This window comes from Hippocampus comes, unplaced genomic scaffold (genome assembly GCF_001891065.2).
Source record: "Hippocampus comes isolate QL1 unplaced genomic scaffold, H_comes_QL1_v1.1 scaffold156, whole genome shotgun sequence".
NCBI classification, from domain to species: Eukaryota; Metazoa; Chordata; class Actinopteri; order Syngnathiformes; family Syngnathidae; genus Hippocampus; species Hippocampus comes.
The window spans coordinates 7876670-7896231 of record NW_017805744.1 but is presented as its reverse complement, the minus strand read 5'-3'; positions in this window follow the sequence as shown (position 1 = coordinate 7896231).

Here is a 19562-nt window from a genome sequence, read left to right as displayed (position 1 = left end):
ACACACACACACACACACACACACACACACACACACACACATCCTGCTGTGATCTTAAACCGCACACACAGATGTTCCTAATGGGACAAAAGCAGCGTTCCCATTCCTGTGGATAACCAGTCTGTTTATTTTTCTCTTCAAACTAAACTTGACTGCCACTTTCTCTGGTGAGAAAAAGGATGAGAGATGATAAAATAAAACTGCAGAGAAAGGCTCCCACCGCAGTTTAGGCTTCCATAGTCAGCTGACAGAACTAAACAGCAATTGTGATTTAAAGGGGACCCTCATGCACTGTGTAATAGAAGCTGATACCTGGGCAGATTTGTGCGTCTTCCGACATGAGGAAATTAGCTTATTGTAATGTTGAAAGCTTATATTTACGAGTCGCGATGTTCCACTAAATCCGGTTTCCTTGAACGAGGGCGAGACATCATAGGAAGCCACGCAGGTACGCTCAAATCCGGAGAGCATCTGCTCCTTTACTACCTGATTGAATTAGCAATTACAGAGAGTAAAAAGCAGAACAAAACATCTGGAGCTGTAAGGAGTAGAGGTTATAAATCTGAGCGAGAGGAAAGGGGGTATGAAAATGAGCCAAAGTGAGATTGTCAAGGACAGTGTCTCTGATTGGTTGGTCCATTACCATGGCAGAGGTGTCAACCAAGGACCTGAGGCAATGGAAGAAATTGGACAGAGCACGGGACTTCAGAGGGCATCGGAGAAATAGAGCAGTGCTGTTCAGTGCCAACGCCAGCGTGATATCTGTAATGTAGGCCCAAGAGATACAGCATGCTGACTGTCCTTCCGGGAAGTCGTGGGGGGAAAAACAACAGGGGCAAAATACCTAAACTAGGGCTTCAAAGGAATGTGATCTTCACTGGCATAGGAAGGAAAGTTTACAAAGATGCAGAAGAACCCCCATCGTATTAAAACAAAATACTTTGTGAACTGGGTTGACATTTTGCTGGATAAAGCGGCGCAGGCAGGATTATTTTTAACGCCTTTGTAAACATTAGGCAAGACACTACCACTTGCATTTTCCTCCAAATTTTGGGTCACATTTAATGAATAAATTACAATAGCCTACAGTGTAAAAGACCACCACTAGCTTTGTTGTTTTAATCTTCTCTATTGTAGTTTAATGTCATTTTGGCAAAGTTCAATAGTCATAGGACAAATAGGGAAGCCCAGCGATGGAGTGGTTCTAGCTGTCCCCCACACAGACAGAAAGTTCCAGATTTGAATGTGCATTGGCTGAGGCTTTGGAGTTTCCATGGTCTCCTTTTACTTATGTGGGTTTCCTGCAGGTACTACAGCTTCCTCCCATCGTCCAAAACGAGGCATGTTAGGTTAATTGAAAATCTTAAATTGCCCGAAGGTGCGAATGTGATTGTGAATGTGTCATGTCAGCCTTGAAAGACTCCGGCACCCCCACAATCCTGCATTGGTTCAATTATTCCACCAAATTAGCAAAAATGAATGTAATAAGGAGAACTCACTGACACGGCGATCAATGAAGTAAGACACACCAACCTTGGTCGTGATAAAATTGAGCCTGTCATGATTCAACAACTATATTAATGCAGGCGTGGGGATAAATCACTGCAGAATTAAATATTGCAGATCGTTTGCAACATCAATCCAGTGGTTGGTGGTGAAAAAAAGCCTGCGGGAAGCAAAAGAGGACGATCCTAACTGAAAGAGCCTGACGCAAAAGTCAGTGTTATTGAAGGACATTATCAAATGCACCTTATCAATTAAAAGCCAGTGTTTACATTTCCACTCCGAGGCCAGACACACGGTGGATGTTTCAAATAGGTCAAGGTTGAAGTGAAAACAAAAGTTCGTCGATTAGCAGTCGAGGTGCGCCATTCCTAATTTGTATGCTAATCTGGTCGATCATCGCGCAGGCCCCGTTTACCATTCTACATCTGCATGCACTCATTTAATTATCCAAACACAATTCACAAAAGTCACTGGAAACAAACCAAACCAAAATAAAATCATTTGCATATATTTAAAAGAGCAGATAAACTCCCTGGAGGTTTGTTAATATTTTAGAGGCATAATAATAAGATGCAAAATCATTCACATTTTATCCGGCACCAAAACAAAGTGGCTTTGTCGATGTAATTAGGGTGTTTTAGAGTTGAATCACCCTGGCAAATGACCATGTTTTTCTCTCTGGATGATCGGTGTGCGAACGTAGACACACCTCTCCCCACATTCGTGAGTGTGTGTGTGTGTGTGTGTGTGTGTGTGTGTGTGTGTGTGTGTGTGTGTGTGTGTGTTTGTGTCATATTGTCATGGTTCTCCTCCATGTGCGTGCAGTCTTAGAAAAGGATTGATTAAAGAACGAGTGTCTGTCTCGGAGCAGTTAATGAGGTTCAGTCCCATGAGCTGTGAGGATTTCAGTGTGTGTGAGTGCACACGCAAGTGTGTTTGTGTGTGCACGCAGACCTCGTGGAAGACACTGTTAATTGGCTAAGACTTACTTTCAGCAGAGGAGGGAGTGGGGGGGGGCGTAGTCAAGGGCACAGCGCCTTCACAATTGGGAAGCATGGGGCATTTGCAGAACACAGTTTAATTTGTTATGTTGATATCATTTGACGATGCATCACTATTGCATGCTTGGATTTAAAAAACAAACAAACAAACAAAAAAAACATCAACATGCCCCCCCCCGTTTGTGAATGATACAGAAAACAAAATGCTCATTGAAAAGTGAACGGGAAATCAGTTGTCATTCTGGGCTTTAACTGAACTTTAGGATGTGAATGAAACGCATTTATTGCCATCTCTGGGGATGAGAATAAAAACATAAAAACAACAAAAGAGGAGATTAAAACAAGAAAGTCATAAATGGAAGGCAGCACCAGGAAGAATGGCGAATGGGGCAAAATAGTGTAGAAAGAGCGGCCATGATGGACGGACGCCATGTTACCTGCTTGCATTTCGTGACACACCTGTCCATCTACAAGAATGGAAAGACCTGCACGTTCCTTTGCAGTGCAACACTCAGCTAGTCTCAACCGACGGGGAGCATTGATGCTTTCAAGTGGAGCACAGCTCAAAGTAGAGCAAGACTGTGTGTGTGTGTGTGTGTGTGTGTGTGTGTGTGTGCGTGCGTGCGCGCACCCGTGCGTGTGCACGTGTGTAAAACCCAGGCATTTCCCCCCTTGGGACCCGCACAAACACGCTTCCCATCTTTCCTTTGAGTTTTACATTCAAAGGTTCCACTCGTTCAACTGTCAATCATCCTCTCAGCCAATCAAGGCCTTCCCTTCTCAGTCTGTTTATAGATCAAGGGTGGTTTAAGCGTATGGATGTGATGTGACTGGAATTTTTGCTATGACTAATACTAATAGTGTAAATATTCATATTTTTTCAGACCTCACCATTGGTGTCAATCAAAATCAACTCTATTGTGTCATACTGAGAGTACACTGGAACAATTTTTAAGACCTCAAGCTCTGGAAACACACTATTAATAAATCTGAAAGGAATCCGGACCAAGAGAAATATGTTTAAAATGACTGAATGAGGTAGTACTAAGCATGCATGAAGCAATAGTGAGAACATTCTGTGCACAGACAGAGGTTATTAAAGACATATCTTTGTGTTTATGAAGGCTGGTGAGTGTGTGCATGCGCAGATTTGTGTCATCAGTGGTGTATATAGCACTTTTCTGTGTACGGGGCTGTCGCAACCCAGATATGTCATGCTTAATTTAGTGGCTGGGGCAAGGGGGGGGGGGACAAGAGAAAGAATTATATTGTGTAGGAAATTTACTTTTATTTATTTATTTATTTATTTATTTATATTATGGTGCAGAAGTCTTGCGGAAACGGAAAACACTACAGCAGACTACTTCCTGTTCGATGGATGATGACGGATATATACAATTACTCGAATGGTGAAGATGGATTTCTGCATGTGCAACTTCAATTAGATTCTGGTCAAAATTTAAAGGCCTCACACAAGAGATGTCAAAAATGTCATTCAATCAACAACGCCAGTGGTGGCCTAAGACTTGACTGCAACAGTCCTTCGTACAGTATGTACGGATACATCACATCTGCACATGGAAAGCTAAGAGTGTGATGAACAAATACATCAACCATTAGGTGACAGCTGGCATCACCTCTGATTGCCATCTATTAGGATGGAACAACAGTTTCCTGTGGGATATGCTCACGGGTGCAACAGGGGAAATTAACTCAGCTATACTTTGTCTGCTTTATGCCAGTAGGGAAATTGACAAAAGAGAATGGGCACGATGGTAAAAAAAGCGCAATCTCTCATACACCTGTTATTTGGTGAGATAGATAGTTGCCATATGTTCGTACCTGCCTGCCAAGCGTGGGGAATGAGTGGTGACTTGTAATGACCAATAGAGGGCAGCAGAGAACTTCTGAGCTGATTTGGCCCTCAGAGGCCCGTTGGAAAACTTCTTTTTGAGCTAAACTGTCTGGAGTTACTGTAAATGTCACCTCACAGAAGGAACCCACTCAACCTTTTCTGTGCTTAATTCAAGTATAATTGATGAGCTGATGCGGTTTGTGCGTGGAGCAAAGATCGATTCATCACTTGCCAGACTGCCATGGCTGGTTAACTTTGTTTTTCTCATTCCTAAGTGTTTACCCTCAGATGAAATGAGGTGACAGTTAGGTTTGACCTGCAGGCCATTGGTAATAGTGGACTGCGTGTTCACAGCACGTCTCAGTGAGAAAGTAGCTGGATCTATTCACACAACATGCAGAGCCGTGGCCTCCAGGCTTGGGTTCCTGCTTCGGTAATGATTGTGTTCCCCTGTGGAATGTACAACATTGTCTCTCCTTAAATGAGGGAGGCACACAAACACATGCACTTCAATATGCATGAAACACACAAGGTTGTCAACATGTGCAAGCAAAATATGATACACACTTACACACCCACACCCATACACACACACACACACACACACACACACACACACACACACACGTTTGTCACATACATTAGTGGCACAGTATCAGAAGCATTGATTTTGACTCCCTCTCAGGCTTGCTGGGCTCTGGTGTGATCAATCAGTGAGCAGTGAGCTGATAGCCCACAATGTGTGGCAGCTTGTATTGCTCTTTCTCCCTCTTCTCGAGCGATCAGAGAAAATCCCACTCCAAGCAAGCGCAATGCACATTCATGCAACTTTAATGACTCTTAAATTAACCATCATATTTTTTTTTGCTTCACTTCTTCACTGACTAAATCGCTTAATATGCATCAACGCTGGCTTCACTTGCGGATTAGCCCTGACATTTTTATAATTCCTTTGCACAGGCATTGTGTTTATTTATGAGTGTGTAGGCTTTTTGGGCTGATAAATGGCACAATTAAGCGGCACTGAGACACTTGAGCAGGCGTTTCAGGCTGCTGACAGATTTTTAGTGTCCTCTTCCATGGCTAACGATGAAAGTAAATAATGCCTTAACGAAGTTGCCGCAGCAGTTGTTTTAGGATTCATTTTATGCGTTATATGTGCTTTGAGCAGCGGCGGATGTTGCACGCGGCACAGACGCAGCCCGGATTTTGACACTTTGAATCGAATTTAAAAAGCTTGTTAACAAAATCCCCTTATAATCACTTCCAAGGCTACGAGTGAACTTTGAATTTTTGCCACATTTCAACATTTTCCTCGCTGAAGACCAAATGCACGCTTGAGTTTTGCGTCTCATTTTTCACGACAATACTTGGTATTCCTTGACATGTGGGAGCTGTAGATTGAAATCAGACAGGGGGATCTTGTCGCTTCCAGTATGCGCTGTTGAAGGGCCCCCGTTGGCTGCCGCTGGTTTCGACATGAAAGCAGTCTGACGCAATACTTTGCAACTGTGCTTTATGCTATTGTTTTACAAACTATCGTAAAGCATCACTCGAACAAGGGGGAGGATGAGCCCGCTACCTAGGTGGGGGAGGGCCAGCTTTATGAGCCCTCTGAGGCCGACCAGGGAGCGCCAGGGCTCCTGTGTAGTCAAGCGGTGGGCTGTGGCCCTACAAGCTGCCCCCACATTTACAGAATGCCCTTGGACGGAGTGCGTGCCTGGGAGAAAGAGTGCGGGGCATGCATGCTCATGGGCTAATGAGTGCATGTGTTAATGCCTATGTGTGTTTGTGTGTGCATGTGAGTGCGCACGGACGAGATGTTGCTGGGTTGAGTCAGTCTCCAGAGGGAAGGAGAAGGACAAATGCTCCTTAAAAATAGCCCCTGGGCAGCTGGTGTACACAGTCTATCAGCAGTCCGTCCCTGGGGCCGATGAGGGAGAGGGGGGTGGGGGTGGAGAGACGGGATGGATGTAAGACAGAGAAGTGTAGTGAGAGAAATGTAGAGAAATGGGCTAGAATAGGAGTGCAATTGAGTGAGAGGAGGGAACAAAAGCTGTCGAAGAGAAATGACCTAGCGTTCGAAATAAAGAGGGCCCAAAAGTCAAAGAGGAAAGAACAAAGTTGGTGGTCAGTGAAAGAAAAAAGGATGGAGAGCGCATCCTCAGTTCCGGCAGAGGTCACAGTGCAGGCGAAGGATTTTAGAGAGCAGCTTTGTCCCTAGACGTCTTCAGTTACTAATACAGCAGTGTGCCTTTCTCTAAATCGCTCCCAGTCGGCGAGAGTCGAGATCCACAAGACCCGCTGAGACCCTTTGTGGAAATAACTCGACTCCATTTGCTCTCAATAACGGCCGCTAACAACCTGCTCGCACTGAATGTGTGTGTGTGTGTGTGTGTGTGTGTGTGTGTGTGTGTGTGTGTGTGTGTGTGTGTGTATTTGAATTCACTGTTCACTGCGAGCAATGGCCATGCGCTCATTAGGAATCTTGATGTTTTACAATTCTCTTCAGCAAAGTTATCAAGCTATTAGATATTTATGGCACTGGAATGTTTCAGATTTTAAGGCTCCGCGTGTGCGTTATGCAGAAAGATGATTAAACCCGGAGAGATAAGATAAGACTCTCCAAAGGAATATCAGGTAGAATACAGTGCGACTGGGAAAATTTGTGGGAGTATTTCAACTTTAAAATGAGAAATAAAGAAGTGGAAGTCATTCTGTTTGCCTGAAGGATCCCACACTCTCACAGTATCATCTACACACCAATTAGAGCCCCAGACTTGGGAAGGATCAATGCATTTCTGAGTGTGTGTGTGTGTGGGCGGTGGATGTGTCTATGGATGTATTTCACTGGTTCCTCTACCGAGCTAATTGAGCTGTTTTTTTTTTTTTTTTCAACAGTTGGGAGCTCTTAGGCTGCGGACAGATGCCCTTGGGCACAAGGTGTGTATTTGTTTGTCCCAGCGGTCATGTGTTCCGCCCCTCCGCGGTGATTGTGAGTGTTTGTCCATGCATGCCACAGGAAAACACGGGTGCGCGGGTGTGCGCGCGAGGTGTTTGTGTGCACGGCATGCAGGTCGTTGGTCTGTCACTGGCGTATTTAGCGGTCTCTAGGCATCATTAGTACAGCCGGACTGTCACATTGGACTGTCCTCGCTGAGCTCTTTATAAAGCTTTGTTTAGAATACTCTGGCCACATGTGCTCCATTGCGACTGATGGGCCTTGAGCGGGTGGTGATGGAGTGTGTGGGTGTGTGTGTGCGCCTGAAAGTGGGGTGGTGATGGAGCAAAGCCATCCTGACTGAGATGTTAGCCGGCAGCGGCATCCTGTGCACCACACATACGGTAACTTCGCTTCTCAAACAACCTGTCTCTCAATGTCATCGTATCAGATTGACTTTAAGAGGAAGGCATACTTGTTGTGGAGCTAAATATGTTTTCCACTCCCAACTTGAGGAGCCCAAAAAGTTTTCTGCTGGCCACACTGACATCCTTCATTTTAATACTATGAGCATGAAATGTATTTTCTTTGATTTGGTTAGCAGTTGGGTTGACATCGGCAAATGTAATTACAAATGCACCGATATGCTGTGTTCCTTTTGTTCAGTGCTCCAATGTGCCATCAAAGTTCTAAAATGTCAAACAAGTTATAAATAAGTTAAACACCGTAAATAATGTCATAACAAAACAAATATGTAAAACACTGTTCACTTTAACAGTTATCAGTTTGATGACAAATGATGGATGGTGATGCTGGAGTCTTGTTTTGAAGAATCCGCAAAATGCCCACATTGCACATCGCTGTATAATCATCTCTTAATAGCCCTTGCGGCAGATCCTTCTGCAATTTGAACACAGCATTCCCCCACTATATTGCAATTGGCCATGACAGATCAAAGTGTCATAAAGCATAAGAAATAGAGGGCACACATATCTTATGACATAGTTATGACATATTTATAACTTATATGCAGTGATAACATACTTTGGTTGGACATTTTTAGTGTTAGTTAACTACCCATATGCAACCTTTAATTGTCTTTTGTTTTATGTCTCAGTACTGCAGCAGTTTTTTCCAAGAACAAAATCTTCAGTTTTGGCTCCTCAATTTTTTTGTTGCTTCTATTAATTCATTCCATATACAGTATATATAATTCACAGGGTAGTAATTTTACATTCGAACAAAGTCCTGGCTCTCAAGATTCTCATTCATGAAAGCAAAATCACATTTTATCTCAAACTGATACTAAGATCTTACAAAGGACTCGGTGTCTTTTGAATTTCACTTTGAAAAGAGCGCAGAGACAATTGAGCTGCACTAAAGAGAAGGATGCACTCATGACCCTGGAATGGCAGGCTTTGGTTACCAGCATCTGGTTACTAGCATCTGTCACCAGTATGTTTCTTAAGGTGTAAGGACATGAGTCAGGAGTAGACAAACTGTTCATTAGAAAAAGAGTTGAAGCTAGCATTTCATACATCTGCATGATCAACCGCAACAATAAACAGATTGTTAAATAAATGTCTCTGTCAGTCTGCCAAAGTAAAGTACACTCTTAACATTGTCAACTCAGATTTTTCTTTTTAGAATGGCTCTCGTCATGGGATTGTGCAGTGTTGGAGTCATTCTTTTGATAAATTCATCATTTTACATTGAAGGAACGTCGTCCAGCCTGATTTCAATGATAAATGAAATTAACCAATAATGCAACATGAACAGTGTAGTGCAATACATTTGTAACAAGATTGGTTGCAAAACATTTGAGATCCATTTAATGCATGACTCCGGTTCTTGTGAGAACAACTGCATTTGTTTGGCTTGCAACTTATTTTTCATTTATATACATCTGTTGCTAAATATTGAATGAAAGCTTTCACAACGCTTTGATGTGGTAGATTTAAGCATCCATTGAATCAACAAGTTGACAATGTCGTTTTCAAGGAAATTTTGAGCTGGTGTTTGCCGTCTCTCTTCACCACAGCAGCTGCCTCTGATGGTTATCTCTCATTCATTTTCAAACACACACGCCTGCAACTCACACACTTGAGCACACACTTCTTTTCTCTCGCATTCTTTTTTTTTTTGATAACTTCCAGCTTAACTTCCAATCAAAATGCACCACTCGGTCCTCGGGCGTGCATGTGTTGTTACTTTGAGATACATATGGCAATAGCGTCTAACTTTTTTTACCACAATGCTCATCATTGGGTTTCTCCCCAGGGAGCTTTATCATCAAACTTCTACTTACTTTATAGGATTTACATGTTTTTTTTTTGGTAGCAGAATTGAAGCAGGAGTTGCGACAACGCTGTTTTGCGGGGAGCTATCCTATGTGAAAGGCAACGGCTTTGCGATGGAAATGACACAGTTAGTTTGGACCTTTCAGATCTTGAAACTCCCTTGGGTCACCGTCCCTCTCTGTGCTGATTGTGCGCGTGTGTCGCATGATTGCTACCTGGGCTAACAGAGGCGAGTCCCTCAGGTCCCTCTGTGGAGCTTCTTGGGTCTGCTCAGTTAACCTCCATCTTTCTCTTTGATCGCCATCGCTCAGACGACCCGCTGGGATAGCAAAACAAATCTCCGTCAAATGTCTTTGAGCACACACACACACACACACACACACACACACACACACACACACACACACACACACACACACACGGAAATTCCTCTCTGATTCACTACACATACCAAAAAAACTTCAACATGGACATATGCCAATGCCCACATGGCGTCATTCGCACATCTAGACTAAAGGGGTAATGCTATACAGGCAGTGTCAGTGAGAGCACGGTACTTAAGGTGCTATTACACCTCCATTACCTTTACTCTCATGTGCAATCAGGGAGAGGTGATGGCCCACGCTCTGGCAACACTCTTTCCTCTGCTGACAAAACTCGGGCCTGCCGCTCCTCCACAATCATAAGGCAGGCTAGAGGAGAGGATTTCATCAGACACATGCGTATGTGTTTGTTAAATCAAGAAGGACGCGAGTGCAGCTAAGAGAGAGGGGTCTTACTGCACCAGTGATGAATCGAATGATGGATATGCCAAGTTTCATGCAACTGTGAATTCCCTTAATGAAACAAATGAAAAGAAAACAGATTCCCTCCCAGTAAAACAGACACCCCCCCACTCTCTCTCTCTCTCTCTCTCTCTCTCTCTCTCTCTCTCTCTCTCTCTCCCTCTCTAGCTTTCTCTCCCTCTCTCTCTCCCGCTCTCTCTCAACTAGCCCTAGATAGTTTTGCCCACCCCACCCCCCACCCCTCCATGATCCTCTGGGACCCCTTCTCTGTGTCGTTAATCAGAGCTCCTCTGCTCAGCTTCCCTCTCTTTTTCTTTTTCCAGCCAAGACACACACACACACACACACACACACACACACACACACACACACACACACACACACGCATACACACCTACAGTACATGCACATGTGCAGTCTTCAAGCCTCCCCCACCCTCCCATGCATCCTCCGCCCCATCCATCATAAAACAGCATTGGGGAAGGTGGGGCTATGTATGTGTAAGTGTAAGTGCACATGACATTGTGTGTGTGTGTGTGTGTGTGTGTGTGTGTGTGTGTGTGTGTGTGTGTGTGTGTGTGTGTGTGTGCGTGCGCACGCGCGCACAGGCACACATCGCCGTGTCTCCTCAGCAAAAATGAATTGAGACTTTACAAGAAGAAAGCAATTAGGCCGGGGCTCTGCCCTATCATTCACTAGCTAATGTATCAGAGGCAGAGTGAATATTATTAACACACAGGGAGGGGGGGAAAGGCTCTGTGGGTTTTTACAGCCAGAAGGTAGGACAAGAAAAGACTAATGATTGTGATGAAGTAACCCTGAGTTGACGGGTTTTAATCACTTGTAGGCTTTGTGGCTTTGCACTTGATGTGCTTTATACGATAACTGCATGGCTTCCAGCTACATGTGCCCGTCATTCGCCAAAGCACTGGAATGGAACAATCAAAAGAGTCATTATCAAACATGGACAAGGATGACTGCATGCTATGCAACACCATCACTCATTCATCAGGATTAGCGGGAGAGTGCATCAGGGCCACGGGGCTCACGAAAAAAAATGGAAAGCACGATGCACCAGTGTTGAAGAGTGGTGGCATTCAAGTACAGTATTTGAGGTCCGTAACGTGGGAACCTGTAGTATTTGACTGTCAATTGGTCCAGGTGTCACCACCTCTCACCAAATCCACTTGCGATATCACAAAAGAGATTGTGTTGGGAGGTTCTGCTTATCAGTTTGTCACAAGTCGCAAAACATTTGTACATACAAATATATTGTAAATGTCAGTGGCATACAGTGATATAATTGTTTTCTTCCTGATACCGTTCAGAAACTCAGAATGTTGTTCAAATATGCCGTTCAGTCATTCACAGTGCTCCAGAAAAGGGAAACCAGTACAGACAGTGCAAGGAGAGTAAACAGATTCAGAAATTGGGACGCGGAACGCTCACCCTCCGACAGCACACGAGGACGATGAAATGTCCGCCGAATAGCTATGTTAAAGTTTTTCTTTTTATCGTAAAATGGCTCACCTTAACCAGAATCCCGTGAATCACACTGTTGCAATTTTCCTGAAGTTCAAGGTAACAGGTCAGCGCAAAGCTGCGAGGGTGTGCCCGCGAGTACATGGCAAATGATTGACACATCGTCAGTCTCAGCCACGTCATCGTCTGTCTCTGATTCTTTGTTTTTCCTCAGGCAGGATAGTTTCATATGATTCAAATTAGAGGTACAAGTTGGGGTCAGAAAGAGCTGGGTTTTTTTCACAGATCATTTTACTCCTGTACCACTGTAGGGTCAATGTTAACAAATACAGTCATACCTTGGTTTTCGACCATAATCCATTCCAGAAGGCTGTTCGAAAAGCAATTTGTTCAAAATCCGAAACTATTTTATTAGCCCATGATTAGGGGCTAATACACGATGCAGAAATAAAAAAACAGTCAGATTTGCGTAAATCACAACAAACACGTCTGCTCACAATGAACGCTACATGAGGAAGCGTCACTTCCTCGTGTAAGAAAGCCAAGAAGAGTCAAGTGGCGTATTCGGATTTGCTCAGTTTGGTCGAAAACCGGTTTTCGGTTGTAATCCACGGTGTAAAAATCTCAAAATTTTCTGGTCTAAAACCGATTTGGTTGAGAACAGAGACGTTCGAAAACCGACGTTTGACAGAAAGTGAATTTTGGAAAATTGAAAACTCCGCATTTAGAGCAGTAGTTGTTTGAAGATTTATAATTACCATTACATCTATGCTAATTTTTGTTGTCGGCTAACAAAAATTAGCATAGATGCAATGGTATTTCACATTATATGTTCGCACTAAGCTAGTGGAGCAGAAACAAATTTACATTGCTAGGTTCAGCATGACTGTGTTTAAATTATAATATTTAATTCTCCTTTGTGTCAGTTTTACAGTAAATTTCAAGTGGGAGTGATGAATAAATAGCTTGAAGCAACACACCAAAGCTCGAACTGCGAGGTGCTAAGAAATTATTTTCCAAGCTTTTTCATTTCCACTGTTATTTTATTATTTTTAAAATTTAAGTTGGGTCTCACCTTACCGATTTTCGCTCTTCTTACGTGGGTCTGGAATACATCCCCCCTTGATGAATAGCCGTTACTGTACAAAATAGCCGTGGCCCAAATCTTGGAAACCTCATAGCAAACAATGACTGACAAGGACTCCGAAACAGGTGTTTTTATTTCAACCATTTCTGCTAAAGTACGACTTCATTATTTGTTTCCGCACCCCCTTTGCCCTTCCCATGATATGCCGCTGTTCAAGTAAAGAAGAGTCAACCCTATAAAGGAGACAGAGGTTACTGAGGTGGAGTTTTGATGGACAGAGTCAAGAAGGAGCAGGCAGGGGAGAGAGAAGGTGAAGGAGCAGTGTTGGTTCACTGATGCGTAGAGAGAAACCATTTGCACCTCAGCAGAGTGTCCCTCTTCTGTTATTCGGATTTGCTGTGTGTGCGTGCGTGCGTGCGTGCGTGTGTGCGTGTGTGCGTGTGTGCGTGTGTGTGTGTGTGTGTGTTGTGGGGGACTGGGTTGAGCTCTAGGATAGGTCACAGACTAATGGTGTTTTTTTTTTTTTTTTTTTCCCCCAACAGCATTTTAGTCGGACATCTCCGCAACGGCCTTAAATGTCATGCATTTTAAAAAGTCGGGACTCACTGGGGACGTGCCGACATGGCTGTGTGCGCCGTCTTCAAACGGGAACCTGATTTAAAGCAACATTTCATGCTCTCTGGTTACATTTGTTGACATCACTCAGCTCTTAACAGCAAATGTGATATGATAACTCAATCAGGCAAAACGCTAAATATTGAGATAAGCCTGTCGTGACCCTGAAGAAAAATAGGAGGCCCATGTGTTCCAGCCTGGTTCTGTGTTACAGTCACAATTACTGGAGATTACGACGAAATCACTTCCACATGGGCTCAATGAAAACTTTACAATCTCCCACAATACACGGCCAGGTGACTTTGTTTGGACAGAACCAGAAGAGGAGTGGATGTGAAGGAAATAAAGCAGAAAGCCTCTGTACAACAGGGACTACATGACCTGGCCTTGGTTCAAGATTTTACATGTGAACCATCATGCAGCCATCATTCACTCTCCCGTGGATGGCTTTTCCAAAATCAAATCAAATTGAAAGCAAATGTGCCGGGTCAGACCACACGAGAATAAAACACATTCTTGTTGTTTCACAATCTACCACCAGAAAATAGCTGGCTCAAAGGAGGACTAAAAAAGAATGAGCAAGCAAATGTGAAAATCAAAATCAGCTTGAACATCAGTGGAAGGAGAGAGGAATGCAACAGAACGGAAGCCCTTGAAAGATATTTGTTTTCCACAAAGAAAAGACAAGAGCCATCAAGGCTTTTGCGCAAAAAAATGTTTCATTCAGGAAAGCTGGGCAGTTTTTATTTTGACTGAAGCTTCATTAGGACCATTCCAAAAGATTATTTTATTGATTAATTTTGTTGGATTTAGACAAAAATTTAGGAAGTGTTGTAAATCTCGAGCAGTGGAAAAGTGGGGCCACCAACCAAAATTGCGCCGCACCACCACAACTTTGAGAATTCCAACGGCGTTCTAAATTTGCACAGACAATAGAAAGGATCCACCATTTATTCTCAAATGCCAACATTAACAAAAAGCACATATACCGTCTAGAAATCTGTCTGAAAAAATCTGTCTCGAGCCGCAAAATAAATAAATGAATAAAAACCTTATAACGAAGGAAACACATGCTGTATGTATCTATGTGAGCTATATTAGCCTACTATCTGACTACGATAAATGACAAAGTTGGCTACAAATACACAATGAGCCTTGATGATTAAATGTTTTTTTTTCCCTGCACTGCATCCTGTAGAGCAGGGGTGCCCAACCTTTTATGACCAAAGATCTACTTTTTGATCAACCAACCTACCGCAATCGACCCGTTACCGCACTCACTTACCAACGCATGCTGACCTACCTTCGTCGAGACCTGACGCGGAGGCATGAGACGCACTTTTGCAGCTTGGTCACTATTGTAGCTCACGTGTACCGTTTTAAAATGCTTCTCTCGGCCCTCCACATTCGCATTCTTTGCCAGTACCCTCGGTGAATTGTACATGAAATGTAGTTTTTTGTTTTCATTTTTTTGCAACAGCCACCTGCCTGGCATCCCACTCTGCTAAAAGAAACATGTTTCGCAGGCTCTGACACGAATCTTCGTTGAAAGAAATGTTGAAATTCAATATTTATTTTACAAATTTTTACAGCATTGGAAAATTTTGAGAATGTTTGTGTCATGTTTTTCCTTCAACAGAAACCAGATTAAAACAAAAATATATATTTCCCTCCCCCATGTTTTTCCATTTTCAAACATTTTTGAAAAAGCTCCAGGGAGCCACTAGGGCAGCGCTAAAGAGCAGCATGCGGCTCTGGAGCCGCTGGTTGCCGACCCCCGGTCTACGCCGACAGAATTGGTCACGTTTACTTTCATGTCATGTCTACGCAACTGCTTGTCATCAGGCCATATCTGCCCTGCAGGTCAAGGAACACATTGGCCCACAACATTTGCACTGACTCAGCTTTTAATCCCAAATAATCAATTACATACCGTACATAAAAAAAAAATAATAATAAAAAAAAAAAATAAAAATAATCATATAAAAAATAGCTTCCTTAGTTTACCAAACACATTTTACGCATCTACATGAATCAAAACCTCTTGTTTGCTTGGATTTTCAAAGAAACATTTTCACAGAGAACCACAAAAGCCACAAATGGAGAATAAAAAGCAAAACACATGCAGAGATGAACATAAAACGCTCTGAGCTGAGGCGTGGCAGCTCAAATTCATGTTTTGCTTGACTTTAGAGGCACGTTTTCCCAAAAATCTTGAGTTCTATTCTGAATTGAACAACTTTTAGAGATTCCACGAAAGATTATGAAATGGATTGTATTTATACAAGTTCATTTCAAAATGGCATCATAACATTTGTCACTGAAAAAGGAATAATGTCAGAGCTGCCATTGGTCTTTGTGTTTGAAGCCTGATACACGCCACAAAAATTACGTCTCCGGGACCAAGGTAATGGACGGCTGTCAATAATTATTCCACTGACATACTAAAGCTTTAACTAGGTTAAACCATCTTTGATCCCCAGTGCATGCTGGATTAGCATTCATCAGAAATTCAACCAATTAAGAGCTTTAATATCATTTTTATGTGCCGGGGTCGGGTGCTGCATTTTCCTTCTCGCTTGCTGCTTCCAAAAACCCAATGTTTGCCATTTTGTGCTCCTCTCCCCACCCAATCATTTTATACAGTCTCCAAGTCATTTAAAGGAATTGTTAGCAAAGGGAAGTTATTTCAACTTTCCTGCCCTTAGTCCATAAAGTAAATGTGTTGAAATGTTTTTAGTGTCTAAAAAGTGAAACAATGGAGGGTAAAGTCAGATCATGCGGTCTTTAACTCAGGCTGGCATACCTGTCTTGCTTTTATAGGTGGCAAAAACTACTAATCCTTCAGTCCAATATTTATTTAGTCCAAGTTTTGCTTTCCTGGACCCTTGCTATGCATCTCCTCGGCTCACTGCTTATATATTCCTGGCCCTTGATGTATTCCTGGCTCAGGAAACACGTTTTAGTGGCCCGCAAGGGCTGAGTGAGAATTGACAGTGTGTGCCAAAGTGAGAGGGAGACGTGAGGAAGGGGGGGGGGGCTGTTTTACTTTGTAAGGTCACCCAGGGTACATCTGTATGGAGTGGGAACTCACTCGCTTTCACTGTCACAACCACTCACAACAGCCATCTGTAATGTTGTTATGTGGAGCACTGTGTCCCTTTGTCCCTCTCACGCTCACACACACACGCACGCACACACACACACACACACACACACACACACGCACACGCACACGCACACACGCACACACGCACACACACACATGCGGGGGCTACACGCGCACGCTTCAAAAGGTGAGCGTACACACGCATTGACCTTCAACCTGGACGCTTGCGCGGCTTTTCACACGACAGCAAATGAACTGGCGCGAGCACACATCGTCATCATCACGCCGACTTCTAATTGCGACTCCATGTGTTTCTCATGAAAAAGTTGTTTTAGGGTTTTATTCCGCTCGGCTGTCAAACAATCCAGCCGTGTTTTGAAATATAATTGTGGGGACCGTAAGAGGTTCAAACCCAAACCAAAACATCGTGGCGATCCTGGTTTCTAATGTTTCTAATTTGTTAAAATATGCTGAGTGAATGACAAAAGTAGAAGTCCGAGCTGCCAAGAAAAACATATCAGAGGCCGAGCTGCGTGGAAATACAGAGTCTCTTTTAGAAACATGATCAATGTAACCTTTGTTACAGGAAGGCGAGGGAGGGCGAGGGGCGAGTGGGAGTGAGGGGGCCAAAGAGACAACTTACACAGACACTTGTGTACATGTTTATTTATCACCATATCCTCTGTGGATGCAAGGGTCAAAGGAATCCTCCAAATCGGAGCTGCCTTTTGGCTAAGCGTGCAGCAGACGCCGAGAGACGCTGCACATGTACACATGCGCTGTTGTGGTGAAGCCAGTTGCGGTGCGAATATGTTAGAGAGCAATTTTGCTGTGTCAAAGTGTCAAAAGTGGAGTGGAAGAGGAGAGAGCTTTAATCATTCACAGATGGGAAGTGGATCTTTTTCTTCTCATTTATGCTTGTTCGCTCCCAGGCTGGACTCAGAAGGATGTGTAACCCCCCCAAACACACACACACACACACACACACACACACACACACACACACACACACACACACACACACATACTTCCACCCCTCACTTTTCAACCCAAAACTAACATACAGCCTGGAAATGATGTGTGCGCAATGGAGGGAGAGGGAGAAGCAAATTCAGATGGTTGCAACATATCTTTCCTCCACCCCACCCCCGCTGCTTTCTGTTACTCTTTCCCTCGCTCTCTCGTTCCTTCCCCACATATCTGTTTCGCCGAAGAATAACATACAAACCCTCTGTGAAAGGATTCATGGTTTATTAAACCAGAGGTCCTTTTCCTGTTTCAACACGGACAAGAAAAAATAAATACCACTGTTTGCTTTCTTTCCCTTCTTCTCCATATAGCTGTCAGATTTTAATTTTTTTTTTTTTTTTTTTTTTTTTTACCTCCGCCAAAGGAAGTTATCCTTGCTGCGGGTTTATTTGTTGTGTTTGTGGGTGTACAGACTCCTCAGACGGCTTTTTGATGTATCTACCTGAATTTTTACCTGAGCCAATCCAAGGCTACAGGGAGGTAATCATGACTGTGTATTTATTATCTCCACCAAGTCACCGACAACCCATTTGATTTGGGAGCAAATCCGGATAAAAATACCGCTATAGGAATTGATTTTCTCTTTGTGCTGTTGAAGTGACAATGGATTAGCGTGCCTTGACCCAGGATGCAATTGGTAGAGTCCAGCATTCCTCACGGTTGGGGAGTAATGGAATGCATGTGATAGCATTACGTATGCAAGGTGCAAACACATTTAACTTAATTCCATTACAGAAGTAAAACAGTTGACAGGTACATTCATTGAAAACCGGGATTACAATTTTCATGCAGACAGAGAGAGGACACCTGGTTGTTCATTTAATTCCTCATTAGATTTAAAGTGGGGGGAGCAACCTTGTTAGCGGTGCAACAGGTGGATAAATTGTGATAATACATGACGGGGGAGAAACGGGGAAGGTGACATAAGGAAGTGGCTGTTTTGTTTTGCCCCCACAAAAAAAGCAACACAGAGGAAATGAGAAGTGGTGCTATTCACTGTTAGGAAGACACACATTGAAGGACTGATTTATTTTTAAATGACAATATGACGGTGTGAGCTGGACTCCAGACTGCTATGGCGGAACCACCTGGTAGCCTACTGCACTGCTAACAAGCAATGTCCCAATCACAATTTTTGCACCTGAGTTAGAGTCCAAGTCACTTGATTTTGAGTATCTGCTGATACTGAGTCCTGTTCCAATTCCTCTGCAATGCAATCAAGAAGAAAAGGAAGACCACATTCAAAATTTTTTTTTTAAATAAACTGTTTCATGATTCCTTTTTATATGGCTGTAAAACATATGACTCAAACAATTAAACACAGCAAATACTGATCAACTGAATATCATGTGATCTGCACCGATTTACGATCATGTCGATCAGATTGGGACAACCCTACCGCTAACGTAGATCAAGATTTACCTTCATGTCACAATCCACCCACTGATTTAAACACTATATTGACAAACGGAGTGGAAAAACAAGTAGTTTTCTGTAGTTAATGTCACATACTGTTGTCATCATCGTTACATAATCTAGTACAGAGGCATACAATCAAACTGAACACTGTCATTCTGAAACTACTCTCTTTGTGACAATCAAAAATTGCATGGTCTCATCATATTACATCATCTTCCATAAACCAGGAATATGCAGAGTCATCCCTGCATTTATTAGCAATGTCTGTGCTCTTCTTTTATTTTGCACCAGAGTTGGAAAAAAAAATAAGACGAGGTGTCCTGATGGAAACTTTGTGAAGGAGTTCAGCACGGGTCAAGGAACAGTCCATTAATTTTTGGCTCAACTTCAGGTGACGGATCCATCAGTGTTTCCTTGGACATACACCAGGCAC